Source organism: Notamacropus eugenii, chromosome 3 (assembly GCF_028372415.1).
Source record: "Notamacropus eugenii isolate mMacEug1 chromosome 3, mMacEug1.pri_v2, whole genome shotgun sequence".
Classification (NCBI taxonomy): domain Eukaryota; kingdom Metazoa; phylum Chordata; class Mammalia; order Diprotodontia; family Macropodidae; genus Notamacropus; species Notamacropus eugenii.
This window is the reverse complement of record NC_092874.1, coordinates 475,941,596-475,954,736: the sequence shown is the minus strand read 5'-3', so window position 1 is coordinate 475,954,736 and position 13,141 is coordinate 475,941,596.

Sequence of the window (13,141 nt, the reverse complement as noted above, 5' to 3'; positions counted from 1 at the left end):
TGACTTCTTTGTCCTGCTGGCGCTCGCACCCTACATGGCTCTGTCCTTCCTCTCCAGCTCCCCAGACCTAATCCCCTTCAAGGTCCCACGCAGTGATGCCTTGCCTTCTTCCCAAAGTCTTCTCTGCCCAGTGTAACATTCTCTCCCTTCCTTTCTGACCTCATGAAAATTCCTGTGTTGCAGTGGACAGAACCCAGAACTAGAAACTAGTGAAGCCAAATTCTAAACTGAGTGCTGCTCTTCTCTCCCTAGCTGTTGACTTTGGTCAACTCAATGTACTTCATCAAGCCTCAGTTTCCCCAGGGCTTCCCTTCTAGCTCTCATATTCTGCCATTGAGCCTCATTAAGAATAACTGTGTCCCATGTTCTAGAATCTAATTATGTCCCATTTCTGCCTCCCATTATTCCCCAAGTGTTTCACTGCTGGCAGTCTGGCTCCTATCTTGGCTGAACGATAACTGAAGGGCCCTAGAGCATAAATGGGGCCTCCTCTCTCCCATCTTCCATCCTAAGTCACAGCCCCTCCCCCTTCCTAACTCCTTTAGATTCTCAGAGCTGCTGCCATGCCCACACCTCAGTACAATAGCCTTTTCCCAAAGGTTTCCACCTAATTGCTCCCCTCCCTTCCGTCTAATAACCACTTAGCTCCCCAAGTGTACACTGGATAAGCCACAACATGTCCCTTGTCTGGATGCTCAGCTCAAGACAAGGAACACCCATCTTTTCTCTCTGCTAACTGCCCTCCCTTCCCACCTACCTGTTCCCACCTCGCCCAGGGACTCTTGCCTCTTATCAGCCGTGTTGGGCACACCTGTTAGCAAGCATGGACAGAGAGGTGGAAGATTACTTTTCAAATGGCACCATCACATCACAGACCGTCAGTTCTGAAAAGCAGTTTAAACACCTCATCTGATCTTTCCTTCAGCAGGCAAAAAAACACTCAGAAAGGGAGCTTGACTTGCTCGAGGTCACCAAGCTCATTAGAAGGCCTCCCTACCCAGGAAGCTGCCCCAGTTATCTTTCTAAGGTCTAGAACTGACCAAGCCACTCTCCTCCTCAAAACCTCGACAGCATCATCACGGCTTCAGCCTCTGGCAGTCTAGTGAAGGCTACGGATGCCTTCTCAGAACGATCTTTTTATTGATGGCTTTTGTTTTTACATCAATATTTTTTTCTAAAATATTTTCCTACCTCTACTCCTCTCATGTAACAAAGAATTTTTTTTAAAAGAAAGAAAAATAACTAGGAGAAGAAGGCATCAACAAAACCGATCAATACACTGAAAAAATCTGGTAACATATGCAATGTTTCCCACTTATGGACTTCCCACCTCTGCAAAGGAGTGTGTGGGGCAGGGAGTTTTTTCACCTCTTCTTTGAAGTAAAGATCTGGGTCACCACTTGATACGGCTGGGGGAGATGGTAATGAGTCAAGAATGACTCCAACTCTGAACCTGGTTGACTAAAAAGATGTTGGTAGTATCAAAAAAAAAAAATGGAAATTTAGAAGAGAGATGAATTCCAGGGGAAATATACTAAGTTCTAGTTTGAATGCGTTGCAATGGAGATCCCTATGGGATATCTAGGTGGGAATGTAGGGCAGTAATTTGTGATGGAAGCCTGGAGCTGGAGGGAGAGATAAGGAAGATTTGAATGCCATCTACATGGAGTGCAATTAATCAACAAACCCTTATTAAGCACCATGTGCGGTCATTGTTCTAGATACTATAACACAAATAGAAAAGGAAAACAGCCTCTGCCCTCCAGGGGCTTATATTCCACGGTACAATGTACACAAATAGATAAATACAGGATAGTGATAGGGACTGAGCCTCTCAGTGATCTCCTTGGTAAAAGGAGTTCCCAAGTAAGTTCTTTCTACCAATACACAACAGCACTTTCTCTGCAACATATAGTCTTAGAGTTGCCTGGGACACCTAGAGGTTAGGTGACCTTCCCAAAGTCACCCAGCCAGTAAGTGTTACAAGTGGGACTTGAACTCAAGTCTGCCTGGTTCCAAGACCATTATTTTTTAATATACTACCTCTCTGTATCTTTAGAGATGACCATTGAATAAATAGAAACTACTAAGCTCACAAGGAGTATGTGAAGAGGAGAGGAAAGATGAGAACTGGAGAAGAGAAAAGAGGGCAGAAGAGGAAAGGTCCAGGGCATAGCCATAGAGTACACCCACCCATGGGATTATTGTTGGTGTTGTTATATTAATGAGAAAATTAAAAGTAATCTTAGCCTCAGAAAAAAGAAATCATGAGTGTATAGAGAGAGACGGAGAGAGAGAGAGAGAGAGAGAGAGAGAGAGGAGAGAGAGAGAGAGAGGAGGAGAGAGAGAGAAAGAGAGAGAGAGAAGAGAGAGAAGAGAGAGAGAGAGAGAGAGAGGAAGAGAGGAGAGAAGAGAGAGAGAGAGAGAGAAAGAGAGAGAGAGAGAGAGAAGAGAGAGAGAGAGAGAGAGAGAGACAGAGAGAGAGAGAGAAGAGAGGAGAGGAAAGAGAAGAGAGAGAGGAAGAGAGAGAGAGAGAGAGAGAGAGAGAGAGAGAGAGAAAGAGAGAGAGAGAGAGAGAGAGAAAGAGAGAGAGAGAGAGAGAGAAAGAGAGAGAGGAGAGAAAGAGAGAGAGAGAGAGAGAGAGAAAGAGAGAGAGAGAGAGAGAGAGAAGAGGAGAGAGAGAGAGAGAGCGAGGAGAGGAGAGAGGAGGAGAAGAGGAGAGAGAGAGAGAGAGAGAAGGAGAGAGAGAGAGAGAGAGAGAGAAGAGAGAGAGAGAGAGTCAGCTGTTACAAGGCCAAAACCAAAAGTCACCTCATGGAGCCAGACCCTCAGTAATGTGAGTATCAATTCAGCCTAACCATGTGTACTGCTCATGCCACAGATGCTTGGATGGTTCCTGCAACCGTCCTAGAATGAGGCAGGCTTTGAGGTTTAGTGGGCTTTATCACATGCCTGGAACTCCATGATGTCTCAGTCAGACATCATGGGGAAGGGGGTGGGGTTTTTCCTCTTAATGTCAGGAACCTCTGACAAACAATTCAGACCTGGAAAATCCCAACAGAGGAGCCTACACACAGGCACACCACTGAGGAAATCCTCAAACTCATGCTCCTCCTTGCATTGGAGAAAAGTTCTCTCTTTAATCGCTATGGTCAGCCATTTTAAATCAGATTAAGCTGTAAGTGGGTATACAAATTGTCAGACCCTAATGAAATTTAGGAGGAGAGAGAGAAGGAGGCAAAAATATCCAGAACTGGCTTCTTGGTTTGGGAGACTGGATTTCAAGTGGTTTAAGCTGCTCTGGGAAAACCTAAGGAACTGTGGCTTTGGATCTGGCAAGAGGAGGTAGGAAGGCAATTCATGGTGAAACCAGAGTTGGTCCCAACTGGGTAACCACACCACCTAGGAGAACCCTGGGCCCTGCCACGGAGATCTGAAAGGGTGACCGGACCGGGCTTCAGGCACGGGCAGAAAGGGTGGTATGAGGTGGAAAGGTGTCAGATTTAGAGCTAGCTGGGAAATTTTACAAATGAGGAAACTGAGACCTGGAGAGAAAGTAAGCAGCACATTCAAGATTTGAACCCAGGCCCTCTGATGGCAAATCTAGCGTTCAAACCCAGCATCAGGCTGTTCTGGCAGAAGACCTGAGTTCCAATCCTGACTGTCCAACTCACCAGCTCTATGAAACTGGGTGAAATTAATTTCATCTGAACTCTGTATAGTGGGGATAATCCTTGCATCCACATTCACATGTTTTAGTTGTTATTGTTCACAAGGAAAGACTTGGTCAATATGAAAACACTGTAGAAATGGAAATTGTTGGTATTGTTCTCAGGGCAGCTAATATTGTAATAATTATTGCTATTACACATGTAGTCTAATCATAAGAGATCTACATAGATCCCCTTGTAAAATTCAATTCTCAGTCCAATTGCAAGTCATTTATAAAGTGTCTGCTACATACTTGAACCTGTGCCTGATACGGAAAAATGAGACAAAGGGGAAATAGGCGCCATCTTCAAAGGTTTTCCATTATTCTGGGTGGAAATGGAGATGATATTTACCTGGCCTGGGTGTAATAATATCCACCCACTTGGCATGGGGCAAGAGGAGGATGCCTACAGGATTATTTCTCCTGGATTACAAGCCAATGATGTAAACAGATTCATGAATACTAAATACATAAGAGGTAGGTTTAAAGCCAAAGGAGGCTTCTTTGGTGCCTAGACGTGTGAAAGGGCAAGAATGTACTTAAGAAGCAGTGGAGAGTGATTGGCAGCTGAGCTTAGCTTTTCCTCTTGCTTAGAGTAATTTAAATAGCAGACACAAAGCATGCCAGGTTCCCAAAGAAGGAGCAAGGAATGTGACCCAGAGAGGTCTATAGGGTTTCTGTTCTCCCCTGGAATGAATCTGAAGGCACAAGATCTCTGAATGGATATTGAACAGGGAGCCACAGAGAATGAGATAGAGAGAGGGAGACAGAGACAGAGACAAAGAGACAGACAAAAAGACAGAGAGAGGGAATGAGAACGAGAGACATCTAGAAAATAAGAGTCTATGGTCACCATACGCGCCCGTGGCCAGGATTTCCTATAGAAAAATGAAATCTATAGATTTCCTATAGAGCTATATTTATAGCTCTAAACCCTGAGAAGAAGAAAGCCAGAAGCTACCAGCTTTTGTGGTTGTCTGGTCCTATCCAACTCCTTGCGACACATTTGGGGTTTTTTGGCAAAGATATTGGAGTGTTTGCCATTTCTTTCTCCAGCTCATTTTACAGATGAGAAAATTGAGGGAAAAAAAGGTTAAGTGACTTTCCCAAGGTCACACAGCGTCTGAGGCCAGACTCACCAGAGAGAGTCTTCTTAACTCTGGGCCATGCATTCTATCCCCTGTGCCACCTAGTAGCTCTTGACAATACCAACTAGCTAGGAGTATCTCTTCTCTTTGTTCCCAAGAACTTGCAGCCTAGACCAAGGAAGTATTGAGAAAGAAAAGTGTTTTCTAACTTGGGAATAGCCAGAGCTGGGGAAGGTGAGAAGGGAGGGGAGGACTAGGTAGCAATTCACACCTCTGAATCTACTGGAATGAACATTGTAGTGCTGATGGATTCAGGTCTCTCTGGTCTCATAGCCTGTGCTTCATAGTGACTCTGTTAAAAATCTCTGGCTGTGGTAGTGGTTTGGGTGAAGAAGGAACGGACAATCTTACCCTATGAGCAATAGAAGCTTCCCCATTCTTGCTCTCTCAGTCAGGGCCCAGAGGATTCCAGTCTCCAGTGAAGAACAGAGTCCTCCATCAAGTGATTGGTCTTTAGCCTCTTTGCTTGTTTTGTTTTGTTTTTGCATGTTATTTTACTAACCATTACTGCTTCCTAAATTTGCAGACCTGCTAGCTAGGTCTTAATCCAGATCATGTCCATTTTTCCCAATAATGACCAAACAAAATCCTCTGGGGTTCAAGTTTCTGTTTTGTGAATTTTTCCCATTGGCCTATGCAAATAAGTAGTCAAAGAAAAGAGATAACAATAAAGAAGGTCTCTTCTAGGCACTATTTCTTTTCAGCTAACTTCTTTGTGAATTCCTGGTCCTTCCATATGCAAATGACTACGCTTAAGGTCTGAAAGGGTCTTTGTCCTACACTCTAACAGAACAGACAGTCATCTGCAGATGAGTGATCCTCTGAGCCATAATGCTTCACAGTTATGTCCAGAACTAGTGCCCAAGCTCTGGGCAAACCTACTTGGGATCATAGATTCGGAGCTAAAAGTTACTTTAGGGGTCAGGAATTCCAGTCTCTCCTTTTAGAGATGAGGAAGCAGAGGCACAGAGAGATTAAATATCTTTCCCAGGTTCACATATCTAGTTAGTATCTGAGGCAAGATTTGAACTCAGGTCTTCCTGATCCTACCTAGTGCACTCTACTGCATCCTTTACTTGTAAGGAGTTTTGCTTGGGAGATAGGACCTGACCCCAATTTCTCTCTAAAACATTATTTTCAATGGTTACCTCCTTTTAAGTAGTTCTCAGGTAATAAGAAGACACAGGACTTGGAGTCAGACACCCTTTGAGTCTGCTAATTTCCAACTATTTAATTCTGATTGGGCGAGTTACTTTCCCTATCTGGGGCTTAGTTTCATCAACTGTGAATTGGGAATGATTATAGTTGTGCCACCTACCTCAGAAGGTTGTGGTGAGAAAATTACCTTATACGCAGTAATGCAATGCAAACATGGGAATGTCGGATGTTAGGTCTTCTCCAGTCTCCACACAGACACTGTATTTGGAAGTGTACCATTGCACTCCCAGCATCATCCATGTTGCTATCTTTAGCACCCACAGGTGCCTGGCAAACTCTCATTCTCTTTTCATCAAACCAACTTTCAGGAAAGCACTGTTGATCCCTAATAGCATCATCATCCCAGGATGCTCAGATCTAAAGCAGCTATGTAAAGCAGAAACTGGTACGGCTGGGTTTAGAAACCCACCAACAGTCATTCAGTCAACAAACATTCAGTAAGCATGTACTATGTATCAGACACTGTGCTAAGTGCTAGAAACACAAAGAATTGTGATATACATTAAGGAATTAAAGTAGGTGGGAGATAGTCCATCAAGTTAGAGTGAAACTTCCCTTAGATCTTTACATTATGATACCTTATGTTTTCAGACTCAGTTAAATCCACTATCTTCAAGAGAAGATGCACACAGGACCAGTAAGTTCTAGTACCATGGAGAGCTCTAAAGAGGGCCACCATTGCCTCAACTTCACCCTCATGTTTAAAGATGCCCTTTCCTTTAAGGTGGGACACTGTAGATACTGACAGGTGTTGGTAAGCTGGGTCATATGAATATGTGTTATGAAAGAGAGTCACACACTGCACATGAATTTGGCCTTCAGCCTGAGAGGCTGAGAGTCCTTCCATGGACTCAAGTGATTTGGCCTACTTGAGGCTAGTCTGAACGAGTCTGATATCCACTTATTCCACTATTACCTTCATTGACCCAGAAACCTTTTGTGGCTGCACCAGGAGTCCCAGGATCCAGAAAGTGAGAAACACTTAGGAAGAAAGCAAAATTTTCCTAACTAACTTTCTTAGCACCAAGATGATCCACAGCATCCCCAGCTATCACTAATTGTCTTGACATTTTTGTCTTGGTTCTGAAGGAGAGACTGGCAACTTCATGAAACCTGGCCTTCCTTAAATCCAATTTATGTATGAATCAAGCCATGACCTGTATCATTTTATCATTTTAACCTAATTCAAAGTCCTATAGTAGCAGATAAAAGATAAAACAGCAGGTCGTCATGATCCTGCACACAGGAGGTCCAGGCCATAGGGTCACCTTCTCACTGGGCTGAAGCTGCAGTGGGATTTGACAGCCCCCTGGATATCTGAGCAGCCTTTTTTGAGGACTATGCTGCTCACCTCTTGGTGTGAGGAAAGGGCTAGAAAAGGTGTCCTAAAAATGATCTGTTTCACACAACCCTGATTACTTTCCACAGCAGGCAAGGATCCAACCCAGGGTTTGAAACACACACACACACACACACACACACACACACAAATGTACACAAAAACTTTTGCAAAGATGATTCCACTCACCACTTGTACATGGAATGTGTTTATGGACAACAGAGAATTCAGCATGTATCTCAACCAAATAGCAGCCCTGCATGAGACATGGCTGGCAAATGAAGGCCAATTTACCAAAGCTGGAGCTGGAGACACATTTTTCTCGAGTGGCCAAAGGGAAGGGGGTAGGTTTGAAGCTGGGGTATGTTTTACCATCAAAACTAATCTAGTCAACAAGCTTGCATGCTTCCCAAAGTCATGAAGAACAGATTCATGACAATGATATCGACACTTGAAGGACTCAACATTGAAAACAAAGAGCACCATCCTCAGTGCCTATGCTCCCCAGGATGAACCCTGATGAGGTTAAAGAAAAATGTTATGAAGACTTGGGGACCATCATCAGTAATATGCCAAAAGAGGACAAGCTTAAAATTCTAGGTGACTTAAATGACAGAACAGGCATAGATGATCAGACGCAGCAGGAAGTCCGTGGGAGGAATGAAGTCAGGAACAGCAACAGCAATGGTCACTTACTCCTGAAGACTTGGGCATCTCATGACTTCCTCATCACCAACACTGTCTTCCATTTACCTAAATTCAATAAAACTTTGTGAATGCACCCTCACAGCCAACACTGGCGTTTTATAGACTGTATCATTGGAAGAAGAAGAGATAGAGGGGATATAAGAATGATGAAGGCTATGTGTGGCTCAGACTGATCATAGACTTATCCTTCAAAGCTAAACATTCACATTCAATGAAACCAGCAGAGCTAAGGCAAGGCAACTATCAAAAGACTTCATGTGGCAGCTTAGAGTACCTGCCTGTGAACAGTTCATTGCTAACTTGGAGGAAAAGTGAGGCAACACAAAGTTGGTAACAGTGGAGCAAAAAGGAAGTGAACAGCTTTCAGAGATTTGCTGTACAGGATCACAGTTACTCATCTGGACCAAAACACACACACACACACACACACACACACATACACACACACACACACACACACACACACACACACACACACACACACACACACATGAAGACTGGTTTAACAAAAATGACCAGGAAATCCAGAAGCCAGCCTAGCTCAATGTTTGGGAGGCTCTGAAGGAAAGCTTGGAAGAGAAGAGGTATGAGACTGCCTATCAGAATGAAGGCCTAAGCAGCTGTTGTGCTGACCTCATGGTTGTATGCGTGTGAAATCTGGACAGTCTACCAGCACTGTGCCACGAAACTGAATCTCTTCCATTTGAATTGCCTTAGGAAGACTCTGAAGATCACCTGGCAGAATAAGGTACCTGACACTGGGTCCTTTCTTGAGCTGAGCTGCCAAGCATTTTAAACTCTATTGCAGAGAGTGTAACTCCGATGGTCTGGCCATGTTGTTCAAATGCCAAATGTACATTTACTACGGAGAACTTACACTAGGCAAGTGCTCACATGAAGGTCAGAAGTACATGGATGTGCTCAAGGTCTCTCTGAAGACATATGGGAGATATAGGAGACAGACACAGGACAGCTTTGCAAGATGTGCCCTCATCAAAGAAGGCACTGTACTCTATGAGCAAAACAGAATTGCAATAGCTTAAAAGAAATGGGAGGTGTGCAGATTGAGAACCCTCTCCACTCCAAATGTTCATGTGGCCTGTTTGGGCCTGACCTGTGGTAGAGCTTTCCGAGCTTATATGGGTCTAATCCCCAAATTCAGAAACACTGTACTTTGACCCCAACATAGTGATGTCATGTCAGTTCTCTTCGAAAATGAAGGAGATCAACAAGGAAATGTAGACAAGCTGAACCCAAGGTAGTTTAGGGAGGGTGGACTCTAGCACCTTGGGGAACCAAGGGAGATTTCATGAAGAAGATAGCTCTTGAATTTTGAGTAAAAGCAGTGATTGCAAGAGGAACAGGTGAAGAGGAGTTCCCTTCTCAGAGTAAGGGACAGCTAACTATTACAAAAGCAGAGCATCAAACTTGAGCCCTGTGTGTGGAGGCGGCAAATAGGCCAGCTTGGCTGGGACATGGGCAAGGAGAGAGAACCAAAAGATGATTGGAAAGCTAAGAAGGGACAAGGTTGTGAAGAGCTTTCAGTATCAAGTGGTGTTTATGTTGGATCCTAAAGGCAATCAGGAGCCACTAGAGGTGGTGGAACAAAGGCGAGGAGCGATAATTAGATGTGTGCTTTATGATGAAGGGCATGTCAGCCTGGACATGGATTCCAATCCTGCCTTCCTCACATGTTATCTGTTGCGCCCTTTTCTAAAACTGTCTTTTTCCCTACCTACCTCACACTTCCCTTTGCTACAGAAATAGAAATGACTTAGCGATACTGATGCACATCAGGAAGCCCAAGATGTGAACCTCTATACCCATCAGCTAGGGACGGCTAGGGGCGCCATAGTGGATAGAGTGCCATGACTCGGTGGAATCCTGAAAGCTCATCTTCCTGAGTTCAAATTTATCTGAGACACTTATTGTAGCTGTGTGACCCTGGGCAAGTCACTTCACCCTGTTTGCCTCAATTTCCTCATCTGTAAAATGGCAAATGGCAAACTACTCCAGTGTCTTTGCCAAGAAAACTCCAAATAGGGTCATGAAGATTCAGACTCAGCTGAACATCCAGCACAATTCCTCTTTGGCTTTTTCTTTTCTTCCCACCTTTGCGGCTCTCTTCATCCTGTCACCTTCTTTTGTTATCCAGGAAGCATTTAATAAATGCTTCTTTACTTGAGTCTTCTTCCTTCTTTTTCCCTCCTCTATGTATGTTTGCTCCTTTCTACATCAACTTCCCTGTATATACTCATGCATTCACACACACATACACACACACATACACACACATACACACACATATACACACACACACATACTCACACATACACACACACACATACACACACACACACACACACACACACACACACACAAAAAAAACTTTTGCCCAGAGAGGGAGGCAACTTATACCAAGTGACTGGTACTTTGTCATTATTTTCTACTGATGGAAAGTGGGCTAGTACAATATCTTAACACTCCAGCAGATATGTGATCTCCCTGATGTGTGTGCCTCCTCCCAGATTGCTGCTGGTCAGTACCTTCCCATCCTGTGAGATTTTAGTCAGTATCTTCCCAGAACCCTCCACAAGAGATCCACCCCATATACCTTCTTGTTACTTACCTACATTGCTACAGAGCCCTCTGTCTTGTGATTGGTTCACAGGTTGAGAACTGGAAGGGATAGTGAAAGTCATTTAGTACATTCTCCTCATTTACAATTAAAGAATCCCAAGGCCAGAGGGATTAAGTAACCTCCCCAGGTTGACACAGCCAGTAAGTAAGAGGTAACTTTCAAAGCCAGATCTCTCCTCACTTTTTTCCACCAATGTAATGCATATGTGTCTTAATAAGCCAACAAAGGATGGCCTTGGTTTTCTGAGTTAAATATTAATTTTCTCTACATTGATTTCTAATACTTTCTGTTTTGTAGCTAGCCATCTCAAAACGAATACAGGAATTTTTTTTTTCTTTTGGCTAGGACAGTTCTGGCCCACATAGAAATTCCTTAGTTTGGTTAAGGAAGTAAAAAAAAAATGAACTAAATCCTCCAACCAAGCAACAGTAATCGGTTGGGGGGAGGGTGGGGGAGGTGTGGTAATCAGATTCACTAGCAAGCTTTTGCTGACTTTAAGCCCTAGATTGGTGATCCACTGTGACGTTCCAAGACAATGGAAGGACTCCATAGAGTAATCTGCCCACATCACAAGTTATTTCATCTCCTTTCTCTTCTTTTCACACTCTGATTTTGCAGTAACTAGCTCTCCCTTAGGTACCTCTTCTCTGAATCTGCTGATGTTCCCACATGATTAGGAGCCTGTTCACAGTGGAATGAAGGTTAAAGGGAAAACTCCAAAGATCCAGATCTCCAGACTTCCCTTTACTACCAGTATGACCTTGTGAAAGTCATTTCAGTTCTAAATCTGGCACTTGGTAAATAAGTAGAAATAGGAAGATCAAAAATAGGAAAATGATGTTCATTGTTATGCAAAATAAGTGTCCTCGATTGAGTCCACATAACGAAAATACAATTTTTCTCCCTGCCCCTCGTACATCTGGACCAGGTCATCTGCTAAGCACACACACAACTGCACTATATTTTATCAAATGATTTTAATAGAAAAGGTACATGATATGAACAAAAATAAATAATCTTTATCTCATATCTATCCCAGCAAATTTTACACTGCATTTGAAACGGCTTAAGATGCTGCTTTTCTCCTTTTGTTTATTCCACTTTTGAAACTGATGGCATTTTGATCCACTGTTAGATTCCCATGAATACACCATTAGACAAGTCACACCTATTCATTGCTCCAGATTCCATCATTATGATTATCCCCCCTTTTTCCTGGTGACTAACATACAAATATTTTCTTCAAGCAAAATATCATCAAGCTATTTTATATTACCAGTTGGAAACCGAGTGCATGGAAGAAAACAGAAATCCTGTAAAAAAAATTAAATTCTCTATCCTACTCAAAAGACTTTGAATCCAAAGTAATGCATTTCATTTCTTCACCTTGCTTTCAAAAAGACTGCATCTATTTTTCACCATTCCATGCAGGAGGGGGGAGACTAGAATAAACTTCTTTTTAATAAATATTTTAAATGTATATTTTACAGTGACAATGCAATATTTTAGACATGTGCTTTGGTGCTTATTTGCATTACATATATGCTTCAAGTTATATATATATAATATATAATATATGTATATTTTATATTATGTACCACCAACTTTGGGGGAGGGGGCCTGTTTTCCCCAATGACCATTTTTTGCTATCAGCCGCAAAGCACAGGAAATCAATCCCCTCCAAAACAAATCTCTTGCCTGGAGTTCACTCTTTCAAGATTCTTCACTGGTCTTGGGTCTTTGGCAATACCAGAAGCTCCAAGAAATGTTTTTGCAAAACTGGCTTGCGAACCAGAATTGGCAGTACCACATAAAACCAAGGGGTTGGCTGGATTCTGCACATACATTCTGGTGCCAGGCTAGGGGGTATCAGCAGCAGCAGCTTACAGAACTGAACAGATAAGCTCAGGAACTTAAAACAGCCTCCCTTTGAGTTCATAATGACTATGTTGAACCTGGCCCTGTTTGGCTGGTGCAATATAAAAATTTTGTTCATTTTCCTGTATTGGAAAGGTCTTGAATATACTCCAGTATGAATACATGTATACATACACATATTTGCATCTATGGGTATATGTATGTATGTGTGTATATTATATATACACACATATATGTATATACATATATATACATATACACACACATACACACACACATACACACATATATTTAAAATTGCTGACTCTCTTAAATAGAGGCTATGTTTTTGCAATAACGAATACTGGTCAATATACAAATGAAGGAAAACTGAAACAGATGTTAGTAATAGAACCACAAGCGTTTACATTTGCCCAGAAATGCTGCTATTTTAAACACTCTATATGTTGGTCTACTGTTTTTCTGTGGAATAATGCATTCTTGGCATCTTTGAAAGG